Here is a 12,059-nt window from a genome sequence, read left to right on the forward strand (position 1 = left end):
TTTTTAATCCTGGTATCAGATGTCTTGTTAGTGTGCCTGTGAGCTCATAGTCCTCTGGGAGTATCAACTAGCTTTCATGAAAATGTTAAATTCCAGGCTAACTGTGATCCTTGTGGTAAGTTTCAGGAATAGGGGCAGAATGGGAAAGTCATCCCAGTAGGGGAGCAAGACTCCTTCATGACCCCCTTGCCATTCCTCTTCTCCACAGTTGACCCTGTTCCTTGACAAATTTTGTCATGCCTTCACCTAGGGGACTGTTCTTTCTGAAAGCTTTTTCCTTTGCTTGTAACCTACTGGATCTCTGTATAGTCTAGGGAGAATCACTTGAAGGAAATACATTTATTTCGCTATATTAATGGATTTGTTATGGTGATTCAAGCCTACACAGTGGAAAGAGCTGGTTAAACAGTCTCTGCTGGGTTGTTGTCTTCATTTCTGATGCTGGAGTTTGAAGTCTGTAGAGAAGTCAGTCAGAAAGGAAACGTGGATATAAAGTCAGAGACAGCAAGGAAAAACTGGAGCTCATAAGCATGAGTTGGAACCTGCAGTGCTGGATGGGAACCTGTGTCAGTTCTCACTGCTTTCAACCTCACGGCAGTGAGATGTTGGAACACTTCATCGTGGACCCAAGACATCTAGCTCTTGAATCAGAAAACATGAAGGAGTTTCTAAGAGAATCTGGATCATTTGCATGTCCATGAAGTAAGCCAGCAAGGTGACAATGTTCATGAACTTCAAAAACTCCTGGTTATCTTGCTCTGACATTGTGAGGAAAAACAAAACAAACAAAAAAAAACCACCCCAAAACCAAACCAAACCAAAACAATCTGAATGCTATGTCACTTCTACTATCCAATATTGTGCAAAAGTCTTTAACTGGAAATACAGAGAAAAAGAATTCTTGGAAATGTAGTTCATACTAGCTAGGTTGACACGTTGCAAAGCTAGCACAACGTCAGCATATGGAAAGAGGAGGGAAAGGGTAGAAGGAATTCTCAGGGGCTGCTGCTCTTTCTGCATATATTGTTACCCGCTTCCCCTCTAGCTGGCCTCTGGCACTGCTCTGTTGTTTCTGGCTAACATTGCACTGACCTGGCTGGTTTTCTGTCCTGCAGTGGCAATACAGCAAACATCCTTATTGCCCTTCTAGTGCAATGAGGATGGATAGAAAAGAGCACAAGTCCAAATCTCTCCCTCAGCTTATTTCTCAGCCATGTTTCCCAGCTCCTTACCACCTTTGACTGGTGCTTTCCCACTTCCCCTCCCCGCATCATTTCCATTAACTCCAACACAGCTGCCTCTGACTGGACCTTCTCCCAGTTCTCACATTAATGTTTCAGCCCTATCTTATTCCGCATCATGTGTTTGGTGACATCAAGGCTTGTGGGGGAAAAGCTAGCAAACCATGTATTTGCTCCCATGTCAGCTGTAAGAACATTTGAAATGTAGATTTTGGATTTTCCTATAAGAAATTATTAAGATAATATAAAGAAAATGATCAAAGAAATGATTGACTTTATTGGTTATGTTATTTTGCTTTTCCGGAGATTTGTTTGACACAGTTCTTTTCTTTTCTGACAAATCATTCTGAGGGGAAACAGAAAATGAAGATTATGCTTTGAATCATAGGATTTTTAAAGAGTTGTGCATTGTATATTTCAGTCCAGGCACCAGAGTAGAAATGCATTTAAGGAAAGCTGGTTGTCTGAACTGCTCCTCAAGACGACAAGAGAAGGCTATACCATGACCAACACCTGCTCTTATTATTACAAAATATCATTCATCTACTCCATTCTTCCCTTTGGATCCATAAATTCTAGCAGTATTTCCTTAGAAACCAGGAGGGAAAATAATCAACCTTCCTGTGCCTTTAATTTCTAACCATGGCTTATGACTGGTTAGAGCAACTGGCAGCATCCAGTCTGGTCAACACATTTCTGTGTCAAACTTTCCAGTGCTCCACAATACCAGGCCACAGGAAATCCAGGCAAATAATATAGATGGAATTTTATTCTTATTTGTACATCATAACAGAATTTAAACTCCCACAGATGACTAAAATTAAATTCATCCACTTAAGTCAGTATACCATAAATAATGGTGTCTTAAAATTCTTTATTTTATTCAATATTTGGATGTTTCTTGGAAGTCACAGAGCATGCTGGTGAAATAATTATTACAGAAATGCTCCTAAATCAAGTAAAAAAAGAGACAGCAAGAGAGAGAAAGCAAGAGATGTCTAAGGCTCTTATTTGTCAATGCTCTTACTGTAGACTATTTTTGAAAGATATTTTGGAAGATAAATCTCTTGAGGGCAGGCCAGATATTATGCTCTTTCATTGCCTTAGAAGATCTGGGAGACTGAGTAATCAAAATGAGGAAAGAACAAGAAGAGTCTTCAACACTTTAAATATCATAAAGAAGTTACCAGGTAGAAAGGGACAAGTGCAGTGAGTGCTTTTCCTGAAAAAATGACAGTGTCTTGACAATGGCTATGAAAACTTGATGACCCTTAACATCTCATGGAAAAAGGAGTCAGTAAAACAACGTGAAGATGTAAAAGCGGGAATATAAGAAACACAGAAGAAAGATGACAAGGTGACAAGTTAAACATAATCCACAGAATAAGAAACCTCCTCCACATTACACCTACAAACGCCTGCCCTTTTGTTAATACATAAAAGAGAGCCTCTCACTGTAACTCCTTCACTTCCTCGGTGGGGGTAAACAAGATGACTAGGCAGTGTGAGGGTGACTGATGAGAGAGATTTTGCTGGGCAACAAGCTGGATGTGCATCCATTAAACTGTGTTTTACCTAATCAGTCTTTTATTTGTTACCCTCAAGTCCTAGTTATTCAAGTCTTTCAACTGTACCTCACTTCTCCTGTATCACTCCACACACAAAATCGCAAAGGTATTAGTAGATTAAAGTAGACATATTCACTGAATAAGCCATGTGTGTGTTGGGGAAGAATGGTAGGGGGACCACTTTGACCTGAAAACTTCTAATTTAAGCCAACTTTCAAAGAGAGAAGAGAATAATCAGCTATTTATGATGTTTTTTGATTATATATGAGATCTTATTCAAATTTTCAATCTACAGTCACAGGTCTCTGGTGACATTTAATGTCTGTGATCTGGCACCAGTGGAGGATCCACCATGCTCTCAAAGAGTCCACCCATTTACCTTGGTGTTAAATTCCACCATAAAAGGGAGAGCCTTTTATTTTAATCTTTTCTTTCTATCCAGTAATAAAAAAAAATAGTATTAGAGTGAATAAGACAATGGGATACAAAAAACAATATATAAATAAGTTATTCATATCAATTTTTCTAATGGAAGAATTGCTATGGTTAATGAATGAGGATCAAAGGAAGGAAAATTCTTCAATGAAGAGTTGAAAGAAAGAGATGAAGAGTTTGGCGGGGAGGCAACAATTATCTTCTTGACAAATACCATTTATATAATATTTTTTTCACTGTCTGGACATCAGAGGATTGAGTTAATGATGCCCTCAGTTGATGGCACATTATCATCACTGGTCAAAGCAAGACTCCTCTGTTATTTTTTATTTTCTTCCATTTTATTCCTATTGCTCATTCCCATTCCACCTCCCCACAGGTAACCATTATAATGTATTCATTCTGTACCTTTTGGTTTGTACGTGTTCTTTCAAAATACATGTTTTTTCTACATTTAATTTATGTTTTATAATTCTATTTACTTTAAAATTTTCCTCAGGACCGTATATTTAAGATTCATCCACGTACTCTGTGTACATTTAGTCCCTTGCTTCTAACTACCATACAATGTGTACATTTTCCCTATGATACATTTACCTAATGACAAATAACTTCCTCTACGCATTCTCTCAGTGATGTGCACCCAGATTACCTCTAGTTACCTCACTCCAAAGGATGCTGAAGTCAATGTCCATGTATGTGACCCTTAATGATCTGTGTAAGAATCTCTTTGGACCCTATAATTCTACTCCAAAGGTAGAATTGCTGATGATAAGGCTAGAATATATTTAAAACACTCTAGTTTGGGTGTTGGTGGCCACTTTTTCTTATATGTAAAGCTGGTACTGTCATTACCATCTCCATTTAACAGGTGATGGAAAGTTCAGACTTTGAGCTGCCTACCGTTACTCAGTGAGTAAAGAGTGAAACTTTCTCTTCTGACTACAAGGTTCTTCTCTATTTTTAGCAGCATGTCACATTGTCTCCACAAGCTTGTCCTATCCTGAAACTGGAAAGTGGGTTAGATTTGTTGTATTATATTTACTGTGGGCGATCTAACCATTCCCTCCTTTGTGATTATAGTGTAATCAAATGCAAGGTTAGTGAAGGGGGATATACAAGTTCCCTGTTGGCTGAAGGCAATTCTAGCTGATCTCATTTAACTGTTTCCTGGTGTACTAGAAATAGTACCTCTGTATTAAAATTAGGCAAAATCAAGTGCATACAACTTGCTAACGAAGGTCTTAATGTGAATTTCTAGGAAGATGATTGACTCCTGAAGATCTGTCAAAAAAAGGGTAACAGTGCTTTTAATTGGTACCCCTTGTATGTGAAACATATGGAAAGCCTGATGCCATGGGCTTGTGAGGAGGGAGACCAGGTTTAAATCTGCTGGGAAAAGAAAATAGAGTAAAACTGACTTATGATAGAGTCCTCGAAAATATTTTATAAATACTTAACGATAATAATCTGAGTATTAGAACAATTATATTTTGTAACTGACTTAGGCATTTTGTAGGCATTGTTTTAATGTTATTCCACACAAAGCTACTACATTCTTCTGATACTGTCACATGGCAGCCCCAGTGACCACACTGCAATACCTCTCTTATCAATGCAAGGTTCTCAGTCCCCAAGAAAGCCTGATACAGCCATTCCAGACATTCTTACATGGACATTTCTATCTTTTACAGGGGCTTTGAACTTCATGCTAAATCAAAGAATCCTCTTGGGAGGAAGAATGCATCCTGGAATTCACCATGGAGACTTACTTCAGGAGCAATGATTGAATCTCAACTTGGGGAGAGAGAGCAGGAGGAGTCTCTTAGAGATTCCTGGGACGCAGGAGTGTGTGTGTTTGGGGAGTGGAGGACGTTTTAAAAACTGTAATTCTTTACCTAAGAGATTTTGATCCCCTACTCAATGGCTTTTATCCATCCATCCACCATCTAACCCTATGATTTTTAGGAAAATTTCCTCTATGACTTTTTGGACAATAGCATCTTTTACAGAATCTGTAAAAGCATTAGGAAACTGGGTTTAGGGATAGGCCAGATTAGAATTTCAGAAAAAATTTCTCTTAAGTTCCCTCAATTTCTATGGCATTTTTATCTTTCAAAAAGTAGCACAGTGTATTAGTTCACTGGAAAAGCAGTGAACTAATTTTAGGCCAAAGGCCTGGGTTGTCTTTATGCTTTCTGCTGTAAACAACCTCATGTACTTGAGCACATGATGGCTCTTCTGGGCTTTAGTTGGACTAGACAAATGCCAAGATCTTGTCCAGTTCAAAAGTTGTTAAGCTATTAAACCTAGAGGAAAAAGCAAACTACAATAGGAAATTAGAATATTATGTCTCTGATTGCCCTCATTTTTAAATTTTTTGGATCAAGTACATAAAATAATGTTAATTTCATCCTGACACTTCTATCCGTGACTTAATGTTCTCCAGAACAAAACTATTGATACATATGGAGGCTCTGTGCTAAGAAGTAGGTTAGGCCATAGGAATATGTTTCTGGTCGCTTTTGTTCAATAGCCTAGGAAGAAAAGGGTATTTCCTTGGGGAGGACTCTTTGGAGAACAGTGGTTTTTATACTTTAGCAGCACCACAATCACACAGATTGCTGGGCCCCACCCCCAGAGTTGCTGATTCAGTAGATCTGGGGTAAGGTCTGAAAATTTTATTTCTAGTAAGTTTTCAGGTGATGCTGTTGCTGCTGGCCTGGGGACCACACTTGGGACCACACTATTATAGAACATCGTTTGCCCAGTGTTGAGGCAGTGTTCTGAATCTCTCCATTTCAATCTCATCCCCAGGTTACACTATGTGATGGGCAGACTTCAAGATGATACTGTGACCTTCTGTTTCAGATTCCAGAAGACTGTTTTCCAGTAATGATCACCACACACACACACTCACACACACACACACACACGCATACACCCCAGCAACACAGAAAATGGAGAATAGGGCAAATTCACATAGGGTCACTCAATTTCCCCATTCTTCCTCTCTTCATGATCCAAAACTGTAGACAGTCTGGTTTACATAATTGGCCAAAAATTATTTTAAAAGATTGGTGTATTTTGGATGGTGTCTCATCAGTTTACCAAAGAATCCAATAGAAGCAGATCACAAATCACTGTTCACATATGCTCTCCCTTTCTCTCTGGAGTAGCTGATATTTATTGAGTATTTTCTGTTTACCATGAAATGTGTTGTTAACTCTATTTGCATGATCTTATGTAACCCTTGAGACAATCCTGTTAGATGGGTGTTATTTTTAATCCTATTTTATAGATGGGGAAACCTTTGCCTAGAGAGGCAAAGTAACTTCCCTTGGGTTGCTCAGAAAGAAAAAGGGGTGGAACCAGGATTTGCAGTACCATCCTGCCTCCAAATATATAATCTTGGAAAACCACGAAACACTCTCTTTACTGTTTACATTCTGTAAAGTGGGCCTTCCTCCCAAGGATAATGTCAAAATGAATAAGATAACAGACTTGTTATGGGCCACAGAGGAAGAATATATTTTGCCTACAAGATATTATTTTTGAAATATTTTAGATGTTACTCTTTTTTCTGCAATAAATCAAATGCTACATTCTGTAAATTTATTATTATCTCTTTTACTTTCTTGGTATGTCTGATCTTTAAAGAATTATTTTTATGTCCTTTTCCTCAAAATAGTCATGCGTTCCTTTTCCTTGCTGATATTCAATGGAACTATTCAAAATTATTTTATTTGTAATGTATAACCAACCCTAAAGGCAGATATTCTGGTATCACCAGAGATTAGTGGAAAGAGCTCACTCAGGATTTGAGTTCCAGACCCAGCCAAGCTTCTGCTCCCTGTGATTCCGGTGGTCGCTGTTTGCTGCATTTACATCGGATGGGGTTGGGCTTCATCAGAGGGACTCAAATTTTTCTCCACTACAGTATAGAATGGATGATTTTCTTTTTCACAAACCCAGATTTAGGTGAAACCCATGAATATTTTGCAAGGATGCAAAACAAATAAGATTGCAGCCTTGGGAATTCCCTGGTGGTGCAATGGTTAAGAATCCGCCTGTCAATGCAGGGGACATGGGTTCGATCCCTGGTCCGGGAAGATCCCACATGCCGTGGAGCAACTAGGCCCATGTGCCACAACTACTGAGCCCACGTGCTGCAACTACTGAAGCCCGAGTGCCTAGAGCCCATGCTCTGCAACAAGAGAAGCCACCTCAATGAGAAGCCCACACACTGCAACAAAGAGTAGCCCCGGCTCGCTGCAACTAGAGAAAGCCCACATACAACAACTGAGACGGAGACCCAACTCAGCCAAAATAAATAAATAACTTAAAAAAAAAAAAGATTGCAATCTTTTTTTCCTAATTGCAGCAACAATAATAATTAACAGAATGTCTGTTATCTTACTAACCATGTAGCAGATAAGATAGACTGTGGGTTATGAGCAATTCACAGGAAACTTGCTGTTTAACTCCACCTCTTTACTCCCAGTCAGGAAAGCATTTCAGAATGCAAGTGAGTAAGCCTGATGACCGTCATAGGAATTATCTGCAATCTAATCTATTTTTTAAAAATAAATAATTTCCAAAGAACAGCTCTTACACCTGATCACTGCTCTGTGGTTGAGAACCACAGGACTAGATGATTTTCAGATCTCTTCCAACACAAACATCTCATTTATCGTCTTGAAACTTTTGTCCAGTAGACCTTCACAGTGGTCTTTCTGGATTGACTGCTTTGAAGATAAGTTACACAGCACAATTGTTTCTAAGTTTTGTCCAGTTTGCTAATCTAAAAAGAAAGGGTGTTGTAGCAATTCTCTGAAAAAATTTAAGAACATCCCTGAGAAGAGAATAAAATTGCCAAATCCATTGCTGCTCCTGCAGAATCCTGAGAGGCATGGAAAATGTCAGGTTGCCCGGTGCCATCTGGCTTAAGAAGATTATTGTCATCTGAGGCAAACATGGTCTCCGTCCTGATTTAGAGGAAATAACAGAGCCCATAGATTCTTAGGTGCCTGACTCCTTCAAGTGGGAAATCTTTTAGGTCAAAGCTGTCTATTTTCATTTTTACATTCAGCATTTCTCCCTATATATTTATTTCCCTCTGGGCTTCTTAAAAGCTTACCTAGAACATTTATAGAAAATATTTTTAATCTCCATAAGAACATTGAAATTTTTGCTATAATTTCATTTTTAAAGATTTTAATCGCTTAGTATTTACCCTATTTATCCTGGCACAGTCTTCAAAAGCAGAATATGCTCCTTAAGTCCTATTTTAGTTAAAGTGACAAATCACAGGCAAGCTTTTCTAATTTTTTATATGGCAGTCTTGGAATTTCCACAGCTTATGTTCTGAGCCAACAAAAACATACAGAGGGAATTTTTGAATTCAGTTGATTTACTTCACAACATTACTTCTTACAAATATATTTGCTTATCAGGGCAGAGAAATTTAAGTGTGATCTGGAAATGGAAAGTTTGTTCTGTGACATCAGAAGCAAAATGGATAAAAATAGTTTGCTTCTGACAATACCACATCCCAGGAAAAGGTGATGCCTAAGTTATCCGTAAGGTTTTCCTGGACAGCCACTGGTACAGGAAGATCAAAAAAGATCTGCAGTTGAACTGAATTGAGGTTGTTTCAAAAGTAGGCACTGTGCTAGAGCAGAAAGGGCACTAGACATGGAATCAGAAAACTTCACTTCTAGTCCTAGTTTTCCTATTACCTAGTTGTGTGTTTTTGAGGAGGTCAGTTAACCTCTCTGACCCTCAGTTTCTTCCTCATTTAATGGAGATAAAAAATACTCAACCTGAGTACTTAGAATTGTTAAGTGGCTCACTTGAGATAAAACATATTAAAGAATTAACAAAATTATAAAACACTTCATGAATGTGAGATATCTTTATAAAATCTTTCTATGATTCAATTAACCTTTGAACATATGATGTTTAAATTGGATGAGATGACAAGATTAATTGGGGTATTTCAACTCATCAGGATATGGTGTTTCTTTCATTGGTACTTGTTTATACCCTCAGAAGTCTATTATTTATTTGAAGCAGGGTTAGCAAATGTTAATGATTCTGCTATAGGATTTTGTTTGTTTCTATTTATTTATTTTTATTGTGGTATACTTGATTTACAATATTAAATTAGTTTTAGGTGTACAACATAGTGATTCAAAATTTTTATAGATTATACTCCTTTTACAGTTACTATAAAATATTGGCTATATTCCCTGTGCTGTATAATATATCCTTGTAACTTATATATTTTATTTATTACATTTTTATTTTATATTGAAGTATAGTTGATTAACAATGTTGTGCTAGTTTTAGGTGTACAGCAAAGTGCTTTGGTTATACATATACATGTATCTATTCTTTTTCAAATTCTTTTCCCATTTTAGTTATTACAGAGTACTGAGCACATTTTCCTGTGCTATACAGTAGGTCCTTGTTGGTTACCTATTTTAAATATAGCAGTGTGTTCATGTCACTCCCAAACTCCTAATCTATCCCTTTCCCCCACCCTCCCCACTGGTAATCATAAGTTCATTCTTTAAGTCTGTGAGTCTGTTTCTGTTTTGTAAATAAGTTCATTTGTATCATTTCTTTTTAGATTCTGCATATAAGTGATATCATATGATATTTGTCTTTCTCTGTCTGACTTACTTCACGGAGTATGATAATCTCCAGGTTCATCCATGTTGCTATAAATGGCATTATTTCATTCTTTTCAATGGCTGAGTAGTATTCCATTGTATATATGTACCATATATATAATGGATATATGTACCATATATCCATTGTATATATGTATATTACTCATTCATCTGTCGATGGACATTTAGGTTGCTTCCGTGTCCTGGCTATTGTAAACATCGCTGCAATGAACATTGGGGTGCATGTATACTTTCAAACCATGTTTTTCTCCAGAAATATGCTCAGGAGTGGGATCGCTGGATTATATGGTAGTTCTATTTTTAGTTTTTTAAGGAACCTCCATACTGCTTTCCATAGTGGCTGTACCAACGTTTTGATTCTGCTATAGGATTTAAAGGAAGACTATTGAGTTACTCCTGTAAAGACCTTCTTCCATTCTGCTCTTCTTCCAAAGTTTGGTGAGCTCTTAGAAAGACCAACCCTCCCCCGCTTATCTTAGTCTTACCAGTACAAATTGCCTATGAAACCAAATCCAGAAGATGGTGATAATTAGGTCTGATCTCTGACCTTCCTCTAAGAGATCATCAGGATGAATCCCATCTCTCTTTATGTCCTTCTTCACAAGTCTAAGCTTCTGAACTCATTATTAATAACTTTCTGTACATTCCTTATTCTGTGCCAATTCTAGGTCTTCCAAGACTTTCATTGTGCTCTCCAGAATTTAAGATTAGTTATCTGCAAAATCTCTGATAATCTCTACCTTCATTAAGCCTTTCCTTCATCTTTTTATTCCAAGAGAAGACTGGCTTGGTTTGATAACACTCTTTCCACTGAAGTCCTAGCAGATGGTGACCCCCACATGCCACTGAGCCTGAGTTTAGATTAAGGATTTTTCTTCTTCTCATTGCCAATTCCCAAACATTACTCCTCTCCACTACTTCCCAAAGCCCATCTTCTTTAACCTCCTGATAACTTCTGGTGACCTTCTTCATTCATTAATTATTTGGACACATGGTTCAATCTCTTCCTCTCCACCACTCCTATCTTTATTTTTAATAAGTTGAATACCCTCATAGAACTGACCTCTGACTTATGACTTCTTTGCTTATAATAATCATTGCTTCTATAGAACCTAGTCATTCCATTTCATAGTCATTCTCTAAAACTTGTCATCACCCAAAATATTCCTAATTGTAATTTTGATATCAAGATTCCCATTTTCTGACCACTACCTCCTCATTTTTTTTTCAACTCACTTACTGTTCTACAGTCCAAATTTAACAGTTCTTTGATTCTTATTGTTACCATATACCATGTCCCAGATTCACCTTCACCTCCTATGCCCCTATTTTCCTCTACTGTCCTTACCTGGCAAACTCCCAACTTTGGTTAATCCAATATTACACCATACAGAATCTGCACTGCTGAAGCTGAACCTGGCTGCATGGAAAAATCAGTGATTCTTTTAGGTATGTCATTTCTTAAGATATTCATTTCACACCATATTCTATATCGAAGGCCACTAACAAATTTTTTTTAATAGACAAAAGGGGAAATGGGAGGAGAGATTTCTGAAAGAAACTGACCATTCTCTTATTCAAACACATTGTACTTCCATCTGGGGTTTGCTTTGTTTCCCTGTCTTTTCTAACTTTCCTTCCCTCTGCTAGTTTATTTCTCTTCATATTTCTTTGCTTAGTTCTACTAGAACGTAAACTCCGTAAAAGCAAGCAGGGATATTATCTGCTTTGTCACCACTGTAGTCCTGAGCACCTAGAACAGTGCTTAGCACATAAGAGGCACTCATAAATATTCATTTTGTCACCAGCCTTAGCTGTGGAAGGGAAATAGACATGTTCATGTCCAGGGGCCCAAATAGAAACATTGGGACATACAGAGTAGATACAACAGCCCAGAGCTTCACCCAAAAGCAGGGAGTCTGTTTAAGGCATAAAAAAGCAATAGCATGTTTTTTAAAAAAGATATGCAATTGGATTTCCATGAGGTTTCTGCAAAGAAATATCTGCCTTGCAAGAGGACTTGTGCTGGTTTGCTTAGAGTCATAACACCTGGACAAGCAGATATTTGGTCAATTTATCTATAGTTCTTTTGCTACTCATTTTTAACCCAGAAA

The 12,059-nt window shown here is 37.7% G+C and overlaps 1 long non-coding RNA gene across 1 annotated transcript in view; it reads left to right on the forward strand.

The window, feature by feature from the left end:
- The window catches only part of LOC137211016 (uncharacterized), a 99,946-nt gene extending 93,088 nt beyond the window's left edge, over positions 1 to 6,858 (forward strand). Inside the window, exon 3 of the long non-coding RNA XR_010936857.1 lies at positions 4,939 to 6,858. This is a non-coding gene — a long non-coding RNA (uncharacterized lncRNA). The remainder of the gene's footprint in view (positions 1 to 4,938) is intronic.
- Positions 6,859 to 12,059: the final 5,201 nt, after the last annotated feature.

The sequence above is a fragment of the Pseudorca crassidens genome, chromosome 2 (genome assembly GCF_039906515.1).
Source record: "Pseudorca crassidens isolate mPseCra1 chromosome 2, mPseCra1.hap1, whole genome shotgun sequence".
NCBI classification, from domain to species: Eukaryota; Metazoa; Chordata; class Mammalia; order Artiodactyla; family Delphinidae; genus Pseudorca; species Pseudorca crassidens.